Below are 22576 nucleotides of genomic sequence, written 5' to 3'. Positions count from 1 at the left end.
GTGAGAGCGGCTTCCCCCTCAATGTGCCCTGAAAGCAGCCCTGCTGCGCTGCTTCTGTCCGAGTGTAAACACATCACAGGAAATGAACACGTCAAGAACTGGCTTTCCAAGAAGGAATGAAAAAGTGCCTGGCCCATTTCCACCTGGATTTGATGTTCAGTTTCAGGAAATGTGAGCAGCCATAGGGGTGGAGGCTACTGTCCTGTGTCAATGGCACCTTGGTCCCTTCCTGCTTTAAACTCCCCAAGTGCTGCATGCTTTAAAAACCGCAGCACCCTCCCTTGTCCCTAGGGAGGCTTCTGAGGAGAATCGATTCAGGCTTTTAACAAGTGAGGGAGGAGACTCCTGGTACTCAGGAGGGCAGCTGAATTTTGTTGTTTACAGTTGTAAACATGGGATTGCATAGGCTGAGGTCAGGGACACATTTTGAAATAACTGAAAGCCTACAGTTAGACCTATACGTAATTAAATGGACTCATTTTGGTGGCTTGCTTTAATATGCAGATAATAAAACGATGAAAGCAAATGGGAATACAACAAGGAAGTTAAGACACCGAAGTAGAAGAAAGGAAAGTCTTCTGCTTTGCCCCGCTGTGGTCTTTCCAGGTCCATTTTCTGCTTCAGCTCTTAACGATGCATTTTAAGGAGGGCCATGCACTCTCTGTCTCTGTACCCAGACTCCAGCAAGTGTAGGCTCAGCCACCCTTTCAGATCCACTTCAAGCAAGCAGGACAGAAAGTGCTCCCCATGGTTCTGTCTGAACTGGCTGACATTCTGAGCACACACTGGGTCCCAGGCTGGAGTCAGGAACCTAGAGGTGAGCGAGCATCGAACTGCACTTAGCAGTGTGAGACAGTCGGGCCTGCGAGACAGGATGCGGGTGAGCCAGAAACTAATGGGGAGATAGGGGGTCGTCGTTAATTTTGATGTGGGGAAATGTGAAAGGCTCTTCTGCATGCCAGGGTATTTGAATATTTGGCTAACAGCTGGCTGGGCTCTGGGAGAGCGCCTCTTGATTCGCCTCGTCAGATGTTCAGAGATAAAACGAGTCAGCCCGCACGCCAGCACATAGCTCATAGCCTTGCAGTCAGTTTTGAATTTAGATTTGAATTGTGATATCAATGTCATGGTGGCACATGCTTTGAGAAAGTACTTACAGGGAATAATTGAAAGATTCAGTGAGACGCTTCTGAAAGCCGTAATTTAAAGTTCCGCAGCCTCCACAGTACTCTCCCCATTAAAATTTAAAGCGACAGAAGCCCAATTATGGATGGTTATTTTCTTAAATAAAATCATATTTCTACCCCAAGTGAAAGATTCATCGCTGCCCACTAATCTCTGTCAGGAGAATCCATCTCGGTGCCGTCTTGTGTCAGCAGCGGAGCGGTTAGCTTTATCCCGGGGACAAAGGGGCGGCACTGGGCGAAGCCGAGCTGCAAGGCCTCCCCGGAGGAGCCTGACTTGCGGGAGGCTGATTTGCATGATAATCACCATTATGGATCCTCTCTGGTGCCAGCCTCCGCACTTAACCAAATGCAGTATAACTTTAATGGCAGCTGGGAAGCCTGAGCAAGGGCTGGAGCACACAGTTTGCAAAGCCCGGATGACGTCAAACGCCTTTAGGAGAGGGCAGCGCTGTGGAGCTAACCGGGCAGAGGAACTTGGAAGCAAAAGGAGGCTTGGAGTAACTTTAAAATCTGATAAAGGATATAACTTCGGGGGCGGTTGAAAGGCGTGGAGCGTTTCAAGTTCTTTTAACTCCAGGCAGATCTGTTCGGCAGAAGGAGCCTTGTCTGTCTTTCTAGGACTTCCGCGGCCACTGAAACCCTGGCACTGAAACAGATCAGTGGGAACTTTCCCCAAAAGCGTTCCCAGTGAGAAAGTTTAGTCACTGTCAGATGAAAGTCCGGAGCCAGATTTTTAGAGCATAAATCTCTCCTCCAATTTCTTTGGTTGGTTGGATTTTGCTTTATGCTGCCTTGTGACTTGGGGAATGTGGTATAATGGTAGCCAGAACAAAATAGTGCCGAAGGCCAGTTAAGCTTCAAGCACTGTTATTTAGGAAAAACATTATTCTCCGGAGTTCCTGAGACAAAGGAGCATGGGAACCCACGCTGACACAGGAGGTTAAAAGGTACATGTACATATTCACACACACTAATCCAAACGGTCTTGTAGACACCAAGTCGCAGCATTTCTGAAGTTTCACAGTTCGACAAAACCTTCACAAGGAGGCCAGGTTTCTGCTAAGTTTAGCAAGATTATGGGTTCTAGATGAAATCACATCACCTTTTCCCTGACCCGTTATGTGACTAGCCTCTGTAGCTCATTCTCCCTGCGAAGGATCCACGCTCTTGGTGCCAGTGGTGCCCACGATGTTAGACTCTTGCTGTAATCCATTCTCTCTCTTCACTTTTCGTTGTTTTGCAGTGTTGTTGGCTCTTTGTAAACAATAAAAAAGGACTCTTTAACACAGTGCAGCCTGGATTCACCTGCCTTGACTGCCCCAGAAGGCAGCAGCTTTCCCGTTGGGAAAATTCGTAATGGCTGCCTGGGCCAGCTCAAGAAAATGTCACACTGTTTCTCCATGGAGTAGGGCTTTCTTTCCTGCCAAGGAAAGCCACACGTTGTCTCTAAGGGTAGGGGCCACACTGCACATCTTACCAAGGTGGTCACACTCTGGCTTCCTAAAGCGATCAGACAAAAGAAGACAAGCGATCATCAAGCTATAGAAATCCCAGGTCGTTGGAATACTGAACACTACACACTAGGAAAAATTATACTTTCTATAAAGTAGCTATGGGGGATTAATTCACTACACATGTCCAGGGCAACAAACCTGTTGCTCACAATGGTCCTTAGCAAACTGACCAAGGAAGCTTGGACTGTCTAATACCAGGAAGTCAAGGACCTATTGAGAGTTCTGGCTGACTTCAAGTGCCCTTGCTCAATCCTCCTACGTCTTGGACTTGAAAGACAGGAAGGCCTGCCCTCCTTCCCAACTGCTCTGCTTGTGTCCCGAGCCCATTTCTTTGCAAGGAGTCTCTTTGAAAGGTATCTTCAAGAAAACATGAAACTGTGGTGTAGCTTCACAGGAATGTGGGAGTTTGAATTCTGAAAGTACCCCCTCTAAATATATATACACGATTAATTTGGGATTTTGCCAGTGTGGAAAAGACTTTTATATCGTGGATCTAGTTGCAGGATGAGGGGGTTCAGGGCTGCAGACACGAGCTTGATGGACTGTCTCATCTTTTCCACTCAGGGTCTACACATGGAAACATATCTGCATTAGAAACAAGAGCAGCCTGGATAGATCATGTGATGTATTCATTAATACAGCACCATGGAAGGGGTCAAGCAGCCTGGTGTGTTAAATCATTTCATTGCACACCGAAGAGATTTGAAATGGACTTTTAATTGTGATTGCTGATTCACTGTGGGTATAGTCCTTGATATGAGCTTCTGATTAGGTTAATTTTCTCTAATTGATGAATAGAACACTTAAACTTGTACGCTTGGGTTTGTTGTTATGGACTGGCAATTTTATATTCTGACTTTTAGCCGAAGTACAAATTATAGGCACTCCTTATCTATTATAGTTTTGAGGTCACTGTTCTTCCTTCCTTCACCTCTGTGTGGCTTCCCAGATTGGCTAATGGAGATAGAGCAGGGCTAAGTGACTATTAAACTCTTTTCCATATACAGTAAAAGCCATTAACGTGGACCTCACTAAATTCTGAATTTATGAAAATGAGGGCAGGGCTTGGGTTAAAGTTTACTTTTGCACCATGCCTGAACTAAAGCTTTACTGGGCTAATAAATAGTACAAATAAAACTGCAGGGGGGTGGCACCATTGCTGTAGAAAGCAGACTCTTAGGCCCTTTAGAGAAAGGCCTTGTAGGAGAGGTAATGAAGTAGAGGGCAGGATGGCAGAGTGCAAAGTCTAGGCTCCTTACCGGCAATGTGACCTTAGCTTCTCCAAGGATCCCCCCATCTGCAAAGTAGAGATAGTTATCTGCTTTATGGGGTGGCTCTGAGGGTTAGCTATAATGCATGGAAATGCCCAGTATGAAGATGTTACTTCCTAATGTTAGGTAATTATTGTCTTCCTAAAATACATGGTAAGCTGTTTCAAATGTTCCCCATTTTTTGACTAAAATAAGATTAAGTAGGAGTTCAGCAATTTTACCTGGGTTTGTGCTTTACTATTAATATTCTTGCTGATTGAGAGAAAGCCATAGTAGTCTGGAGGGCTTGTAACGAGCAGAACTATGCATTCAGTCAAACAGGGTTAAAAGGAGTTGTGTATTCCAGGCAAGTTACTGATCATCTTTCAACTTTTGATTTTTAATTTGTAAAAACTAGAAGCCAACCCCATTTTCTTCTGTTTTTGGTGCTTGAGACTGGATCATTTACAGGAAACAGAAATTTAACCAGTTTTGGAAGCTGTAAAGTTCAAAATCCAGGTGCAAGCATGTGATACATTTTTTTAAATTATTTTTATTGAAAATATTTTTTTCACATGATACATTCTGATTATAGTTTCTTTTCCCTCATCTCCTCACAGTTCTTATGGCCCTTACTAGACATTCACCTCCATACCTTCTCTTTCTCTCTCTTTAGAAAACAAACAGGCAAATAAAAACACTCAAACCAGAATAGAAAAAGAAGAAAGACATGAGAAACACACACACACACACACACACACACACACACACACACACACAAAAATCAGAAGCAATAATATAAAAGTCAAAGACTGTCAAGGTTAAAGAATGCCCCAAAAGGGTATTATGAGATAAAAATTTTTAGGCATGGGGCCTCCTCTTACATGTGGAGAAAACCAACCTTTCCTTTGGGAACAGTTGACAATTGCAGTCAGTGTGTGTGTGTTAGGAATGGAGGCTTATTTCTAGCTCTCCTCTTAATTCTTGCAACCCCGTTGGGCTTGAACCTGTGCAGGTCCTGGGTGTTGCATGCTGCTGCAGTCTCTGTGAGGTCATACATATTTCAGTCCTATTCTGTCTGTAAGGCGTGTTTCCTAGGTGTCTTCTATTCCTTCAGCTCTTACAGTCTTTCTGAGGGGAAGGATTTGATGAAGACATCCTGTTTAGAACCCAGTACTCCATAATCTGGCACTCTCTACACATTGCACATTTGTGGGTCTCTGTATTGGTCCCCATCTACTTCAGGAGGCAGCTTCTCTGATGAAGGCTGGGTTAGATACTGATCTATGGGTATAGCAGAATGTTGTCAGGAGTCACTTTAATGTTACCCCATTTAGGCAGAATAATAGTATACTGTTTTCCCTTGAGTTCATGCTTGTCTAGTTTCAGGTTCTGGGCCACCTGAGAAGTGTCAAGCATGGCTTCCATCTCATGGAATAGAGTGTGGCCTTCTAAACAGATAGTGGTTGGTGACTCCTACAACTTTTTGGCCACTATTGGAGCAGTGCATCATGCAGGCAGGTCACCGTTGCAGATGAAATGCTGTGCAGCTATGCTGATGCTGACTTTTCTCCCCTGGTGGCATGCAGAGTCTTCCCACTACTGTCAACACTGGTCAGTTGGAGGTGGGGAGGCTCAGTGACGCACTGGCTCTGCTCCTCCATATTCACCGAGTTATGTAGATGATGTCTTCAGCAGCACAGCCTTGCCATCAGTTTGTGGACAGCATTCGAAAATCCATGGCGACATCTGGAGTTGTTCCATGGGGCTTCTTTGGCCAATAATTCTATTAGCTATAATCCATTCCTGTCACTGGAAGTTTTACTTGGTGGTGAGAAAAGACTAGTTGAGGTCCTGCCTCCAACTAATATTCGGTAATTCCATTTAGATTTCTTTCATGTATGTATATATTTTAAGAAGTTTCTACCGTAGCAGGTTTTCATATGACTCCTCAAATGACCCTTTAGAGTTAGCTGTCCCTACATTTTATTCCCTTCCTTACTCCCCACTTTCTTCCCTTTCTTCATTTATTCTTCTCATTCCACCCTCCCTTGTCTCTCCATAACTGTTTTTCCTTCCTTGGGAAATCCTCCTTCCACCCAGTCCCTTACTCTATTCCTAACCTCTCTGGTTATATGCATTATAGCATGCCTGTTGAAAACCAACATTGTCGGGTAAGAGTATCTGTAGTGAAAAGTAGAGTTCTTTTGGTAAAGACCTCTTTCAATTCTGAAGGCTGCCACTTTGTCCAAATGAATGTGCCCTTTGTATTATAGAAGATTTTAAGTTTCATGAGGTCCCATTTATTAACTGTTGTTCTTAGTACCTGTGCTGTTGGTGTTCTGTTCAGAAAGTCTTCTGGCTAGATTATTCCCCAAATTACTCTTCTGTCAGAGTCAGGGTATCTGGCTTTATGTTGAGGTCCTTAATCAATTTAGAATTGAGTTTTGTGCAGCATGATAAATATTAATCTATTTGTATGCTTCTTACATGCAGACATATATGTTGACCAGCATTGTTTGTTGAAGATGATATCTTCTTTTCAGTATGTCTTTCTGACTGCTTTATAAAAAACAGGTGTCCACAAGTATGTGGACTTAGGTCTGGCTTGTCAATTCAGTTTCATTGATCAATGTGTCTGTTTTTGTGCAATTACTATGTTGTTTTTATTACTATATCTCTGTAGTACAATTTGAGGTTGGGGTTGTGATACCTCCAAAAGTTCTTTTGTTATTTGAGATTGGTGGGGTTTTTTTTGGCTATCCTGGTGTGTGTGTGTGTGTGTGTGTGTGTGTGTGTGTGTGTGTGTGTGTGTTTCAATTAGCTTAGTTTTCTTGTTTTTCTCTTCCTTTTTTAAATTTAGGTTAGAAACAAGCTTGCTTCACATGTCAATCCCAGCTCCCTTTCCCTTCCCTCCTCCCTCTCCCTTCCTACCAGGCCCCCCAGTTCCCCACGCAATCTCCACTCCGATCTCCAGGGAGGGTGAGGCCATCTGTGGTGGATCTCAGAGTCTGTCATGAGGGGCTAGCCGCTGGGCGTTTGACCATGTTCGAATGAGTGTATTGGAACACAAGTTGGACACTTTCTTCTTTTGTGGGAGGGTAGGTCACAAGGGTGGGGGGGCACCTGGGAGGACTGGCAAGTGTGATCAGGGTGCAAGATGTGAAATTCCCAAATCATCAATGAAACTACTCTGCTGAAAAAAGAAAGAAGCTGAATATTGTCCTTTCAATTTCTCTGAAGAAATGTGTTGGAATTTTGATGGGGATTTTGCTGATTCTGTCATTTGCTTTTGGTAGTATGGACACTATATTAACCCTACCAATCCATGAACATGACAGACATATCTTCTGATACCTTCTCTGATTTTTGGCTTCAATGTGTTAGTCTTTTGCTTACCTGGTTGTAGTTGCCCCAAGATATTATTTTTGTTTTTGAGCCTACTGTGGAAGGTATTGTCTCTCTGATGTCTTTCCTGATTCATTTGTCATTTGTATCCAAGAAGTTACCTGATTTTTGCATGTTAATTTTGTATCCTGCTAATGGGCTGACAGTGTTTATCAACTGTAAACGTTTCCTGCTGGGGTTTTTAGGGACATTATGAATATAGTCACATCAGCTGCAAACAAAGATAATTTGGCTTCTTGACTTTTTATTTGTACCAACTTGATCTCTTTCAGTTGTCATAATTATTGCTCTAGCTAAGACTTCAAGTACCATATTGTGTAGGTATGGAGAGAGTGAACAGCTGTGTCCTATTCCTAATTTTCATGGAAACACTTTAAGATTATTTCTGTTTAGGTTGATTTTGGCTGTGGGCTTGCTATAAATGGCTTTTATTATGTTGAGGTATGTCTCTTATATGACTAGTTCTGAGGAACTTTTATCATGAAGGGTTGTTGGAGTTTTGTCAAAGGCCTTGTCTGTATCTAATGATGCAGAAATAAGATGATCACATGGCTTCTGTCTTTCAGCCTGTTTATGTATGGAGGATTACATTTATTGACTTGTGTATATTGAATTATCCCTTAATCTCTGGGATGAAGCCTAGTTGATCATGATGGATGATATGTTTGATGAGCTCTTGGAATTGGTTTGCTAGTATTTTATTGAGAATATTACAGTTCTATTCAGAAGGGAAACTAACCTATAATTTTCTTGGCTGTTTATGTGGTGTGGGTATCAGGTTAGTTGTGGCCTCCTAAAATGAATTGGGCAATGTTTCTTCTGTTTTTATTTTGTGGAACAATTTGAGAAATATTGGCATTACTTCTTCTTTGAAGTTCTTGTAGAATTCTGTGTTGAATCTGTCAGGCCCTGGAATATTTTTGGCTGGCTAACTTTTAATTACTGCTTCTACTTCACTAGGGGTAATGGATCTTGTTTATCTGATCTTGATTTGTCTATGGCAGGTCATATACATACGTACATATATATACATACTTACATATACATGTATTTACTTCTTTTAGGTTTTCTAGTGTGATGGAATACATATTTTTAAAGTCTATTTTCTGGAATTCCTTAGTGTCTGTTGTGATTTCTCCATTTCATCTCTAATGTTATTAATTTGGATCTTTACTCCCTGTCTTTTAGTTTATTTTATTTATTTTCTCTAAGAATCAGCCCTGTTTCATTGATTTTTTTATATGATTTTTGTTTCAGTTTTATTGATTTTAGCATTGAGCTTGATAATTTCTTGCCTTCTACTTTATTCTTTTTTGTTCTCTCTTTTTGTAGGCACTTAGTGCTATATAAAACTTGAACTTACCTCCTAGAATTCATTTCTTTTTTTCTCATAGGTTTGTGTGTATTGCATTTTCATTTCATTGAATTCTAAAAGCTTTAAATTCTTAATTTCTGTTTTGACCCATTTTATTTTATTCAATAGTGAGTTTTTAGTGTCCATGAGTTTGTAAACTTTCTGTTGTTGTTGGAGTCCTGCTTTAATCTATGGTAGTCAGGTAGGATACAGAGTGTCATTTCAATTTTCTTGTGTCTCTTGAGACTTGCTTTATGTTTAAGTATGTGGTCAATTTTTAAGAAAGTTTGGGTGAAATGTTCTGTAAATATCTACTAGGTATGGAGAGAGTGAACAGCCATGTCCTATCCCTAATTTTCCAGAGATATTGGTGTTTTGCTCTATTTAACTCCAGCATTTTCTCTGTTATTTTTTGTCTGTATGTCCTACTTAATTGGTGAACGTGTGGTATTTAAGTCACCCACTATCACTGTGTGAGGGTCAATATGTGATTTTAGCTGTAGTCATGTTTCTTTCACTAACTTGGGTGCTCGTGTGTTTGCGATATTCTCTTCATGCATTTTCCCACTGAAGAATATACAACATCCTTTTCTCTTTTGTAGCTTACTTTTCAGATATTAAAAATGGGTGTATGTGCTTGCCTCTTGGGTCCATCTGCCTGGAACATCTTTCCCTTTCCCTTGAGGTTATGTCTATTCTTTTTTTTTATCATTTTTTATTTTAATTTTAAATAGCTTGTTTTACATGTCAATCCCAGTTCCCTCTCCCTCCCCTCCTCCCGCACTCCCCTTCCACCCTCCCTCCCACCCTATTGCCAAATCCTTCCACATAGGGGATATCTAGAGTCTATCATTTTACTCTTGGTAGGGTCAAGGCACTCCCCTAAGAGTCCAGGCTGAGAGAGCATCTCTCTTTGTGCTATAGGCACATGAAGACAGATTGTATACCAGGGATAGACACTGATCCACAGCTCAGGGCCCCATAGGTTGCCCAGGCCTTCTCACTGACACTCACATTTGGGGGGTCCAGATCAGTCCCATTCTGGCCTCCCCACTGTCGGTCTGGGGTCCAAGAGCACTCCCCTGTTCAGATCAGCTGTCTCTGCTGGTTTTGCCAGCCCATTCTTTGCCAATTTGCTCATCACTCCTCTCTCTCTGTCACTGGGTTCCTTGGGTTCAGTTCAGTGCTTAGTTGTGTGTTTGCCTCTGCTTCCATCAGTCACAGGATGAAGGCTCCCGGATGGTTATAGACATCAAGTTCATTATCAGGAATGGGCATTCAAGGTGGTCCTTCCACTATTGCTTAGCTTGCCAATTGATGTTATACCTTTAGATCACTCGAGGTCACTCTGGTGCCTGATCTGTCTTCGATCCTATGATTCCCTCTTCCCCCTATTTTACCCCCACCCCCTCAACTTCCTGTTCCCCCATGACCAACTCCCTTCCTCTTTACCCCCTCTATTCTTCCCAGGTCCCACTACCCCCCCCCTCGCCGGATAGTAAGGTGTGCTTCATGCATCAGAAAAATTGATCTTGGTTTCTAATCCAATCAGTTAGTCTTCGCCTTTTTGTTGGAGAGTTGAAATCATTAACATTCAGAGTTATCAGTGAGCAGTGCTTGTTAATTCCCCTTATTTTGATGTTATGGTGCGGGCCTTCCACACTCTACCCTTTGGTTTGCTGGTCTTGAATTATTTATTCCTTTTGCTTTCTTGAATATTGTTGATCTCTTCACATTAAAATTTTCCTTCTATTACCTTCTGTAGTGCTCGATTTGTAGATAGATCTTGCTTGAAGTTGGCTTAATTGTGCAATGTTTTACTTTTTCCACCTACTGTGATTGATAGTTTTGCTGGACACGTAATCTGGGATGTAATCTGTGGTCTCTTAGAGTTTGTAGTGGGTGTGTATGGGGCCTTCTGGATTTTAGGATCTCCAGTGAGAATTCCGCTGTTATTATAGTGTGTTACTTGATCTTTTTCCCTTGTGGTTTTTAAATATTATTTCTTTCTTTCTTTTTTCTCTTTCTTTTTTTTTGAGATATAGTTTCTATGTAGCCCGCATGTCATGGAACTAGCTTTGTTGACCAGGCTAACCTTAAACTTAGAGATCTGATTGCCTCTGCCTCTCGAGTGCTAGAATTAGAGGCTATCTTTAGTGTTTTGTTTAGTGAGTTTCTTTTCTAGTCTTGCTATTTGATGTTCTCTATGCTTCTTGCATCTGGATAGGCATCTCCTTTAGGTTAGAGAATTTTTCTTGTATCATTTTGTTGAAAATATTCTTGTGCTTTTGATTTGGGTTTGTTTTTCTTCTATTCCTATTATTCACAGATTTGGTATTTTCATAGTGTCCCATATTTCCTGGGTGTCTTGTGCCTAGATTTTTTTATTTAACATTTCCTTGAATGAATAATTATCCATTTTTTCCTACCTTGTTTTCAGTGTCTGAAATTCTCTTTTCCATGTCTTATATTCTGTCCATGATGATTTCCTCTGAGGGTTTTGTTTTGATTATTAAAGAATTTCACTTCCAGTTTTGTCTCAGCTTGAGTTTGTTCCATGCTTCTACTTCTACTCTTATGTCTTAAACTGTTTTCATTATTTCATTGCACTCTGTATTTTCACAGATTTCTTTAAGGGCTTTATTAATATTATCTTTAAAGTTCTTGAATACATTTTTAATAGCTGTTCTGAAGGTCATATCTTTTGCTTCAGCTATATTGCATTTCTCATGGACTACAGAGTTACCAGGTTTTAAGGAAGGCATATTGTCTTAGCTGTTATTGTATCTTTTGTGCTGGTGTCTAGGTATCTAGAATTTGAATGATTGTGATTCTAGGTATTCATATCTGGCATTGTCTTTTTTAGGTGGGTGTTCCACTCCTTGGTTTTTAGTGCCTTCTCTGAATCTTAGGAAAGTTTGTGGCTGTATTTTGCATGGTAGGGAATGCTTCAAAGTCCCTGCCAGGTGTGGTCACTGGAGATTCAGGGTAGGAAGCATTTATAGGAATCAGGATCTGACAGGAGGGAATAGGGATGGGCTAGAAAGTGTGAACTGACAGAATTCTCAGGAACAAGGAAACTGGGTCGACCCCAAGGTTCAGCAGAGTCCCCAGAAATGGAGAGAGAGTGAGAGGCTTCTACAAGTAGGATGCTACAGGCTGGGGATAAAATGGTAAAAATTGTAATGGAGGACAGGAAGAGAAGTGAAGATTGCTTACGTGATTCCCAGCCTGGTGTGGCCACTTGGTTCCAGGTGGAAGTGATATAGGTCCTTTTACTGCTTTGTCACCTGATAGAACAGAGGCCAGAGAGAACAGGAAATGGTTTCAGAGGAAAGAGGAAAGAGAGTCAAGCATGTTCTTTATGATAATACCAGTTGCACTGCTGAGAATAAATTCCTTTCAAACTTACACTACTTATCCTTCAAAAGTCTTGCCTCAGATCTCTTGAGCAGATTGGGAACGTCCGGGGAGGAGAGAGGGAACCAGAAAAAAGAGAGGGGGATAAGAGGAGGGGAGAAGAAGGCATGGGGGAGCAAGAAGGTGGAGTCAAGGTAAGAATAGAGGAGAGCAGGATGAGAGATACCATAATATATTGAGTCATTATAGGCTTGAGGAGAGAGCTGACACTAGTGAGATCTCTAGAGATCTATAAGGATAACACCAACTGACAAACTAAGTAATAGTGGAGAGACTACATTAATAGCCCCTCCTTGATAAGGTTGATGACTACCTTATATGCTATCTTAGAACCTTCATTCAGTGACTGATGGAAGCAGAAACAGATACCCACAGCTAAACACTGAACTGAAATCCTGGAACCCAATGACAGAGATGGAGGAGTGATGAGCAAAGGGGTCAAGATCATGATGGTGAAACCCACAAAGACAGTGGACCGGATAAGGGGGAGCTCTTAAATCCCAGACTGATGTCTGAGAGGCCAATAGGGGATTGATCCAGACTCCATGAATGTAGTATCAGTGAGGAGGCCACAGAAATCACTGGGGCCTTGGGTAGTAGATTAGTGTTTACCATGGTGTATGAATGATCTTTGGGAGCCCATTCCAAATAGAGGGATGCTCTCTCAGCCTGGACACGTGGGGAAGGGCCTAGGTCCTGCTCTGGATGAAATGACAGACTCTGAAGATCCCCCAAGGAGGGCCTCACCCTTCCTGGGGAATGACATGGGGACTGGGTGGGAGGCTAGGGTGCTGGTGCAGGGACAGTGGAGGAGGGGTGGCAGAGGGAGCTGGGATTGACATGTGAAGCATTCATGTTTCTAATTTAAATAAAAACATATATTGAGAAAAAGTCTTGCCTCTTAATGCTATTACAATGGCAATTCAATTTCAACATGAATTTTGGACAGAACAAAATTCAACCCATAGCAATATCTACTCTAAGACTCTCGTGATGACTAAGACTAAATGAAATTATGAATGCAGTGTGCTCAGCTCAGCAATAGTATAGTAAACTCATTTATGCTGTTAGTCTTGTGATGTATTTACAGTTCTCCTTTCTTTTCTGGAGGATTTATTTTCATTTTTAATAACGTGTATTTGTGTGTATGCATGTGTGTCTGTGTGTGGGTATGATCATGTGGGTGTAGGTGCCCACAGAGGCCAGAAGAGAGTGTTTGACCTTCTGGAGCTTGAGTTACAGCTGGTTTTAGCCTTCTGACATGGGCGCTGGGAACCTGACTTGGGTCCTGAGCATGAACAACATGAGTTCTTAACCTCTGCCCCACCTCTCCAGTCCAATGCTCTCCATTCTTTTGACTTCCTATTCGTTCAGACTCTCTCTTTGAGTTCTCCATTACTGAACGCAGGCATAATCTTCAATCCAGGTGAAAGTTTCCATGTGCGAGTGACAAACTATTAAACAGATTAAAAGTGGACAGAGTATTTAAAATGTAACCATAAAGGATTAGAGTTAGGAATAAATTGCTATACAATTAAATTTGCATAGTATTCATGTCCTTTACCAAAGGACTTTATACTATTTAGAAAGAAATGATTAGTCAAGAGTATGGGTCTGTCACTACCTTTATAACATTCATTTGGAGAGAAAACCAGTCCATGCTGAGATTATAACATTGTTATGTTTTGCCTAGAGACTATAATCTATCCCTCTTCCAATGGCAGGCTTATATACTTTATAGAATTCATAACTTTAACAGACTTGACTGAAGTACTCTGGTTCCTGGCAAATGGGTATTACTGTCAGTGAAACAAAAGTAGCCAGACATACATGATTATTAAGAGCTCTTCAATAGGAGAACATGTATTTTTACTGAAAATTCTCATCCATGCTATTTTTGTAGATTCATGAGATGACAACTTTCTTTGCAATGCCAGAAATATTGTTTCTTGAGATTCTGTACCATGGCAATACAAATTCCCAGCCATAAACCTTTTTATTAAAATCAGGTTTTATGCATTATGCATGAACAACAGAAGCTGGTAATGATAACTTATGAGGAAAATATGGACAGAATTGTGGTTACGTGCCTTTGGTTTTCTAGGACTGACAAAGTTAAGTGGATTTAAAATTGTAATGGAATGGAAAGATGATCCAATGGTTAAGAGTATCTGCTGCTCAACGGGTCAAGACCGTGCTGGTGAAACCCACAAAGACAGCTGACTGGATAAGGGGGAGCTCTTGAACCCCAGACTGATGGCTGAGAGGCCAACAGGGGACTGATCCAGACTCCATGAATGTAGTGTCAGTTAGGAGGCCACAGAAATCACTGGGGCCTTGGGTAGTAGATCAGTGTTTACCATGGCCTACGAATGAACTTTGGGAGCCCTTTCCACACAGAGGGATGCTCTCTCAGCCTGGATACATGGGGAAGGGCCTAGGTCCTGTCCTGGATGAAATGAGAGACTCTGGAGATCCCCCCAAGGAGGGCCTCACCCTCCCTGGGGAATGATATGGGGATTGGGTGGGGGGCTGGAGGGGGACTGGTGGAGGGACAGGGAAGGAGGGGTGGGAGAGGGAGTTGGGATTGACATGTGAAGCATTCATGTTTCTAATTTAAATAAAAACATATATTGAGAAAAATGTGCTAAGATGTACATAGCATAAAATAAAAAGAACAACAAGAGTATCTGCTGCTCTTACCGGGAATCCAGGTTCGAGTTCCCCCACTCACACGGGGTTGTTGATAACCTCCTGTAACTAAGTTCCAAGGAACCTGATGCTGTCTTCTTGCATTTTCAGTCGCTTGAATGCATGTGGTACTTACACATAAACTTAGTCAAAATTATGTGCATAAAGTAAACAGATAAATAATCAGTACATATTTTAAATGTTTTTAGTTCCTTAAGTAGACAATCAGTGGTTTTAACCTGAGTTATTTAATATATAGATTCATGAGTCAGAAAAACAAATATTTGGCAGGTCACATTATTTAAGCTGTGAGGAAAACATGAGATCCCTGCAGCATGTATGTGGTCCCTACAGCATACATCATGTTACTATTTGCATCATATGGTATCCTGTTGGGATGCTATTAAACTATGGCATTTTTTTGTCTACTGGACACACTTGTGAGTTCAGTTATGATAGTTATTTAGTGAATATTTATTGTATGTAGGCCTCGTATCAGAAGCTGGGGATATGCTGAGGACAACAACAAGAACAAGATGCAATTTCATGTTGCTGACAATCATCCTATGAAGTAGGTTTAGTAAAACAAATAAAGAAAACAAACAGAAAACAAGTTTATAAAGTTTAAGTGGTTGCTCAAAGTTAGGTGGCTCTAACATTGTAGTTGAAACTGTAGTGCTGTATTTTTAAAAGCATCCTGACCTGCATGAAAATTAAGAAACCCTAACACAGAGAGAAGGGGCACCCCCACACAAGCGGATACTGCATTTTCCCAAGACTGCCTATGCTTCAACTGTCAGTTAAAGACAACAGAAAATTTATCTTATTCCTTTGCTATCCCTGGTTATTGGCTCATTAATATGTCTGAAGATATGCCAGTATTCCCTCAAAGAGAATTCCCAAGAAGCTCTGCTCTTGCTGTTTATTCACGTTACCTAATGCCAGAAAGATCTCAAATCATCTTTATGGACATATACCCCTTAAAATTTACAGGGAAAGGGAAAATTAGCAATCTTTGTCATACATGTTAAAAAGATTAAAAAGCATTGTTTCAAAGTAAAGGTTTTTTTCACAGATATATACAGATAGCAAAAGTTCTTATGACTTTATGATATGCCCGATCTACTCTCCATTTCTTTTTATATCTTATATTATCAAGGTTATGTATATATGTATGTAGTATGTGTATGATATATTGAAATATTCAAAATATGTGAACTGTCATGAATATTACATGATTCTACAGTAAATTCTGGCCATCTGCAAGTGCCGATGCAAATTGTCGCTCGCAAAGTCCACTGGCTTTCCCCTTTGGCAGAAAAGGCTTGCAAAAGACCCCAGGATCTGTCTTGATTACATCCTCACTCCCCCAAAGATCTCAGACTTAAAGATTTATGTTGTAAAAAATGTGCACTTATGAAAATGGCTTCGTAGAAATAAAATTTCTCTGAAGTTCTGAGTGAGTCAAAAACAAGTTTGATCCAGGACTTTAGTTCTTGTTATATTCTTATAAAGTTTAGATGTTTACTGTTTACTACAGAAGAAACAGCTAGTACATATTTGTTGAAATGATGTTTGGCTATTAGTTGAATTAAGTTGGACCCTCTGATCCTTGACAGGGTGGTTCTAAAGGCCAAGGCACTTGGAGGAGCTAAAGAGGGAAGGCCTCTTGTGTGACTAGATGATTCTTCATGGTACATGGACACCGTGCCTTGCTCCAACCCAGAAGTGTCTGCAAAGCTTACCTCTTCATTTGCAGCTGCTGAGCAGTCTTTGCTTTGTACACACTTATGCTTCCTGGGTCCCTCTTTCCTGGATCTCATTCTTCACAACCTAGATTTCTAGTCTACCCCAGATCTTATCTGGAAGAAGTGAAGTGAATTTGCTGTGTATGGGGTGATATCTGTTCTAAGTGGGAGGCAGTCCTGAGTTTTATCACACTAGCCATCTGGAAGCAGAAATAAGCCATCTGAAGAGATCCACAGAAACAAAGTCACAGAGACCACAGGCCACAGAGTCAGGGCTTTAATATTCTGTCTCTATATTCCCAACCTCCACCTACTTACAGAGCTTTCATCCAGCCAGTACTCGAGTTGGTATGTCTTTTTATTCTTAGAGGCAGGATAGTTGAGGCTTATGGGAGTGAGAAGATGGGGTGGAACTTTGATCTCCTGTTTCTAGAGGTCAGCATCAAGTACACAAAGCCGACTTTTATCCCAGTTCTTAGGAAATTTATATCTATCTCGGGAGTTAACATACACTAGATAGTGAGAAACGAGGACTAAACTGCATAGAGCAGATTCCAGAGGGATCCAAATTAAGGGATACAGTAGTTTAGACTTGTTTCAAAGGTCTTTTACAATATATGATAAGTGGGGTGCCAAAGGGTAAAAGAATTCAGAAAGAGGCTGTGAACAGAGATTCTGAGTATTGTAATGGCCAGTGGACCTGTGTCACATAGTAAAATAGAATGGTGAAGTGACAAATCTCAGGACCTAGGAAGGAGTTAGATCTTCGGAATCCATGTTATTTGCTTATTGCGTATGGGTCCATGTGTTCCCGTGTGTGCATATTTGTGTGAGGATGTGCACACAAGGATATGCATGCAGTAGTTGGAGGGCAGCCTCAGATGTTGGTCTTTAAGCTCTTCCTACTACTTTGGTTTGAGACAAGGTCTGTCACTGCCTTGGATCTTCACCAGGTCAGTCAGGGTAGCTGTTTTCTGAACTCCCCCATCTCTGTGACTGCAGGCACTACTATGGTTGAACTTATATGTGGGTTCTAGGAATCCACAATGAGGCCTTCATGCTTGGGAGGAAAGTGCTTTACCAACTGATCTATCTGTCAGGGCTAGAGTAGTATTTATTATAAAAATAAAGTCAATGCTAGCTTCGTTACTACTTTATGGAGTGAAGTCAGAATAAAATGTTAAGTGATGAATAAATGCATCTATATATTCATATTATAAAGACAGTATAATTTATCTAGGCTGGGCATAGGTTTCCATGTGTGGGAGGAAGCCAAAGTTAGGTGCGTCATGGCATGGGAACCTGCCTCACTATGCCTGGCAGAAGTCCAACCTCAGTGCCCAAGAGAATGTGACAATTTTAGAATTTATTCAGAGATTGGTTTCTGAGGGGGTTCAGTTTATCAGGAGGTTGGCCTACTAGGCTGTAGGTAGCAGGGGATGCAGAGTCAGAGTCAGAAGTGGCGATATCATTGTAGTGGGATACCTAATACAACAGTGGGGAAGAAAACCAGAAACAATGAAGCAACACACACTCAGAAGAATTCTATAGCTTTGCTTACAGCAATCTGAGATTGCTTCTCTCTGGCCTGCAGTTATGGTGAAGGCTTGATGGTTGCAGCAGTACTGGCCCTTTTAAGTGGATGCTCCAGGGACTCAACTTATAGCCACAGAGGGGTAGGACCACTTGGCAGGGTGAAGATGATGACAGAGGTCACCTAGGCTAAGTCAGGAGGTTGTCACACACCAGGCTTATGAGTATAGGGCCTGAGCAAGGAGAGAAGAGCTTCAGAGAAATGGAGTTTGAAATAAAAGACACTTCAGATTAAGAAGCTGATATGTTTTGATGATAGGTTTCATACAACAGACAAAAGGTGGTAGAACCCCAAATAATTCCAGGTGGATTTTTCAATTCTCCAGTCAGATGGCCCTGCTACTCTGGAGCTGAAGAGCACTCACTTTATACATGAATCATGAGGAACTCTGATCCACAACTTTCTTTGTAATTCTTGCTTTTGATAGAGTTTAGATGTTTTTGCAAACATAAGTTCTCTGGTCTATTTGTAAAGATCCAGATAAGGCAAATTAGTGAATAGAATCCCATTAAAGCTTAGCTTACTTGTGACTTCTAGGACTTTTATCCCAGAGGGATAGTTCAGAGAGCACAGGGATACAGAGAAATGTTGCTGTGAAGAGCATCTTTTTAAAATTATAGTTCTTTATGTGTTAGTTTCTGATTTTTCCTGGGATTTATGTGTGTGTGAACACATGTATCTCTGAGGCTATGTGTGTTCCTTTGTTTGCTTTGCCCTATTCCAGTGTTTCTTTTCTTTTCTTTTTTGGATACATGCCTGTTTTCTAAGAAGAGAGAGGGAAAAAAGGTGTGGATTGGGATGGGGAGGGAGGTGTGGAGGATCTGGGAGGAGTTGGGAGAGGGAAGACTATAATCAGAATATATTGTATGAAAAAATCTATTTCCAATAAAAGAAAAAATAGAAATAAAGAATTAGATATCTATTTTTCTTAGCCCAAGATGCTGGTGTGTGTGTGTGTGTGTGTGTGTGTGTGTGTGTGTGTGTATGTGTGTGTGTGTGTGTGTGTGTGTGAACAGGCATGACTGAAAACCCTCTCTGGGACCCTGCTGACACCTGCCATGTGGCTTTCATGAGACCTTTCTTGGTGCAGCTGACAATGGATATTAGACCTGGCATCTTGCTTGCCTGATTGGTTAGAACTTTGGTGAGCATGTGCTCCTGCCTAGTGATGGCTTTAACACTGGCTTTTCTGCTGGTGGCACTTGTGAGTTCTGGGCCATCTACATGGCACAGATGATGGGTTGCCAGCAGGGCCTTTTCTACTTGTGAAGGGTTAGGGCATGAGAGTTCAAGAGGAAATATACAATATGGAATGCCTATCTGTTATGGAATGTTTAGGAAGTGGGATTTCTGGCTTTATTAAGCTTGAATCTGCACCTGGGGTTGGGATGGAATTCAAAGTTATTGTTTAAAGTAGGAAAAAATTTAAACCATATTACCACCATAGGTGATTCTCATTATGTTTTGAAATGCTGAGCTACATTCATTTTAATGATCAGCAAAGGCCAACTTTGGTACTTCTGATCATTCTTCTCAGCAAGAAATGGATAAATAATAGGTTCCTATTTTGTTCACAGATGTCCTGCCTCCTGGACTGGGTCAGACAGCCACAGAATACAGGCTTCAAACCGCTTTTCACACCATTCTGGTTGGAAATGGAACCATTGGAGGCTCATCATGTTACCTTCAGCAAGCATGGAAACAAATGAAGACACTGAGAATGTCAGTGGTCAGCCTTTCATTTAAATCTTTGTAAAGGAAGTCTCTCGGTCAGTGTAACTCACTTGTGTGAAATCAACCATCCCCATCTCACTGCTCCTTAATCAAGGAAACCACCCAATTTGTGTGGACTGAAACACGCATTGCCTTTCAAGTTAATCGAGTGCTTACTGCGCGTGACTCACTGTAAAAAGATGGGAGAGAAGATGAGGAGATAAATCAGGAGCAGGGCCTGCCTTCAGGGAAGCTACAATTAGTTTCAGGATGCATATTTCTTTCTTCTGCTCATAGTTAAAATTTTCTCTCATACAAGAAACAAATGAATGGGAAAACATATTCTGCAAATATTTTAAGCTTCATTAATGAGAAACAAAATAGAACAACAGCAGCAAAGCCATCTGGGAAATTCAAGACATTTTAATCCTTTATTGTTTTATTTTATTACCTTGCAGTGCTAAAATGTAATCTATTTTATTTATTCCATAAATGCATGGTAAACTTTAGAGACACAATGCTTTGAGTTAATTTGAATTCAATTCTACTTTTGTCCTATGCATGTAAGTTGTCTGTTGGAAAACCCATATTGTTTATATAATTCTTGGGAGGTAGGATGCTGAGTCACACTTGTTGTATCTACAGGCGTCTACCTTCTGTGACCTCAAGACCACCATTCTGAGTGAGATACTTGTGAGGAGAAGAGAAAGATCTAGATAAAATTTGGGGGTTGGGACTCACAGACACAAGACCAGACAGAAAGCAACAAAACATCTGGCAAAGGGATCTTGGAAATCTGGCTGAGCAATTTTTAAAAGTATTCATCTGTTGTCTCCCATAGCTTCAATGGCTAAACAGTTTCCCTAAAGATTCCTATCAGACTTGAGAATAAGTCATTACTTTTCCAGTGTTAAGATGCTGATATTACTAGAGACACCAGGCATTTTATGTCATGTCTGTGACCTATTTCTATATGGATGAGCCTCGTTGTCTTGAGTAGTGTCCATGTAATTGAAAATGTGACAATTCTTTTAAAACGTCATCAACAGACTTCCTAATTAAGCTGCCAATACAAACTGTCAATAACACTGTGTGCTGTTTGACAAATGAGTAGTGTTGCTTGAACCTTATTAAATAAATAGTGCTGGCCCCTCTTTGAAGAGTTTCATGCATTCGTGTGTAGCACTTATTAAGTAACTTGGCAAAATTCTCATGCCTTTTCTTTTCTTTTAGTTTTAAAACATTATTACTTTATTCTTAAGTAAGGAACAGATCTACTTTAACCATTATCTTCAGTTCTAGGACTGATCCTTAATAGGATGGATTGTCTCACTGCCAAAGTCCTGGTCATGAGGCACTCTTAGTTATCGCCTCGTGTTATGTCAAACTGTGCGTGTTTATTACCTGCTGTTAGAGATCCCTTTAGACAGTTCATCTCTGCATTACAAATTTCTACTTAGTGAAAACTATGTCTGTATTCAGTAAACATGTATGATCATGGGATGTAAAGTATACTTTCTACTATAGCTCTTTTAAGGACATATTAAAGACAGGGAGACAGGCCTAGCACAACAGCACGTTTATTGATTTGTATTTTATGGTCAACATACTGAGAAAAGCCTAAATAAAGCAAATATTTTTTTATGTAGCCTAGTCCCCTGGACCTTATCAACAGTGTTCAGCTTGGCTGTTTATATTAACGTTCACTGTCTTCTGCCACTGGACCTCAGCATTCTTCCAAGGGGATGCTCCCCTTCTCCTCCTTTGACTTGCCTGTTACTAGGACAGTAACCACGTCATTTGTCAGGAGCACATGGGGAACAAGTTCTTTGTGCCAATCCTCTCAGAGCATCGACGAGCAGTGAACATCATCCACTGGAGAAGGAAGGTATGGGAGACACACCCAGAGCTACACTCCAAAGCCTGGTCTATACCGCCCCCACCCTCTGTTCTTCAGCTACCTCTCAGAAAGAATTACTAATGCCGTGTGTGTGTGTGTGTGTGTGTGTGTGTGTGTGTGTGTGTGTGTGTGTGTGTGTGTGTGGAGTCAAATCAAATTTGCATGAAGTCCAGACTCATTGCATTTAATATTTCTGAACAACACTCTCTCTAACAGATAAAATCCCATGCAATTACTGTTGCTTTGAGACTGGGGGAAGTGCAGAACAGTTGGGAGAAATTGAAGAACAAACCAATTTGAGTTAAACCTTTAGCCTTCACCTCATGATACATTTTTTTAAACTTTCTTTTTTTAAACACAGTCTGACACCATGTGATAAATCAAAGCCTGATGTAATTGACCCAGAATTGATCCCAAAATGTCTTTTGGGGGAACATGCTTTAACTCTATTTGTTGATTCTGGGGAATAATTGCCACCCTAGAAAGGTAATTACATATGCCATTGTTTATACACATAATAGGCTCAGGGTACATGTTCCGCGCTGAAGGGAAGGGAATTTCACTTGCACGCCGTGTATCCTGTCAGAACATCCCAAACAGCATTTGAACTGCCCAGTGTTTGCCAGTTTCTGTGCACACGTGTGAGAGAGAAGGGAGGGTTGGGCATTAAGAAGGTGATAAGCCACTAAAGACTATAAAGTCAAAACAGTTCCTTTACTATTTCATTTACCATAACGTCTCCACATCTGATTCACTTAGCTGGTCGGATAAAAAGACTCTCTGCGTGTGGCTTATGC

General features: G+C 41.1%; 1 long non-coding RNA gene across 1 annotated transcript; it reads left to right on the top strand.

Annotated features, from left to right (window-relative positions):
• Positions 1-586: 586 nt before the first annotated feature.
• Positions 587-21033, top strand: LOC121133190. Its single transcript, XR_005869969.1, has 2 exons — positions 587-817; positions 19744-21033. It is a non-coding gene; the product is annotated as an uncharacterized LOC121133190 (long non-coding RNA).
• Positions 21034-22576: the final 1543 nt, after the last annotated feature.

This window comes from Mesocricetus auratus, unplaced genomic scaffold (genome assembly GCF_017639785.1).
Source record: "Mesocricetus auratus isolate SY011 unplaced genomic scaffold, BCM_Maur_2.0 Super-Scaffold_100020, whole genome shotgun sequence".
Taxonomy (NCBI): Eukaryota; Metazoa; Chordata; class Mammalia; order Rodentia; family Cricetidae; genus Mesocricetus; species Mesocricetus auratus.
This window is presented reverse-complemented; position numbering and strand designations above follow the sequence as displayed.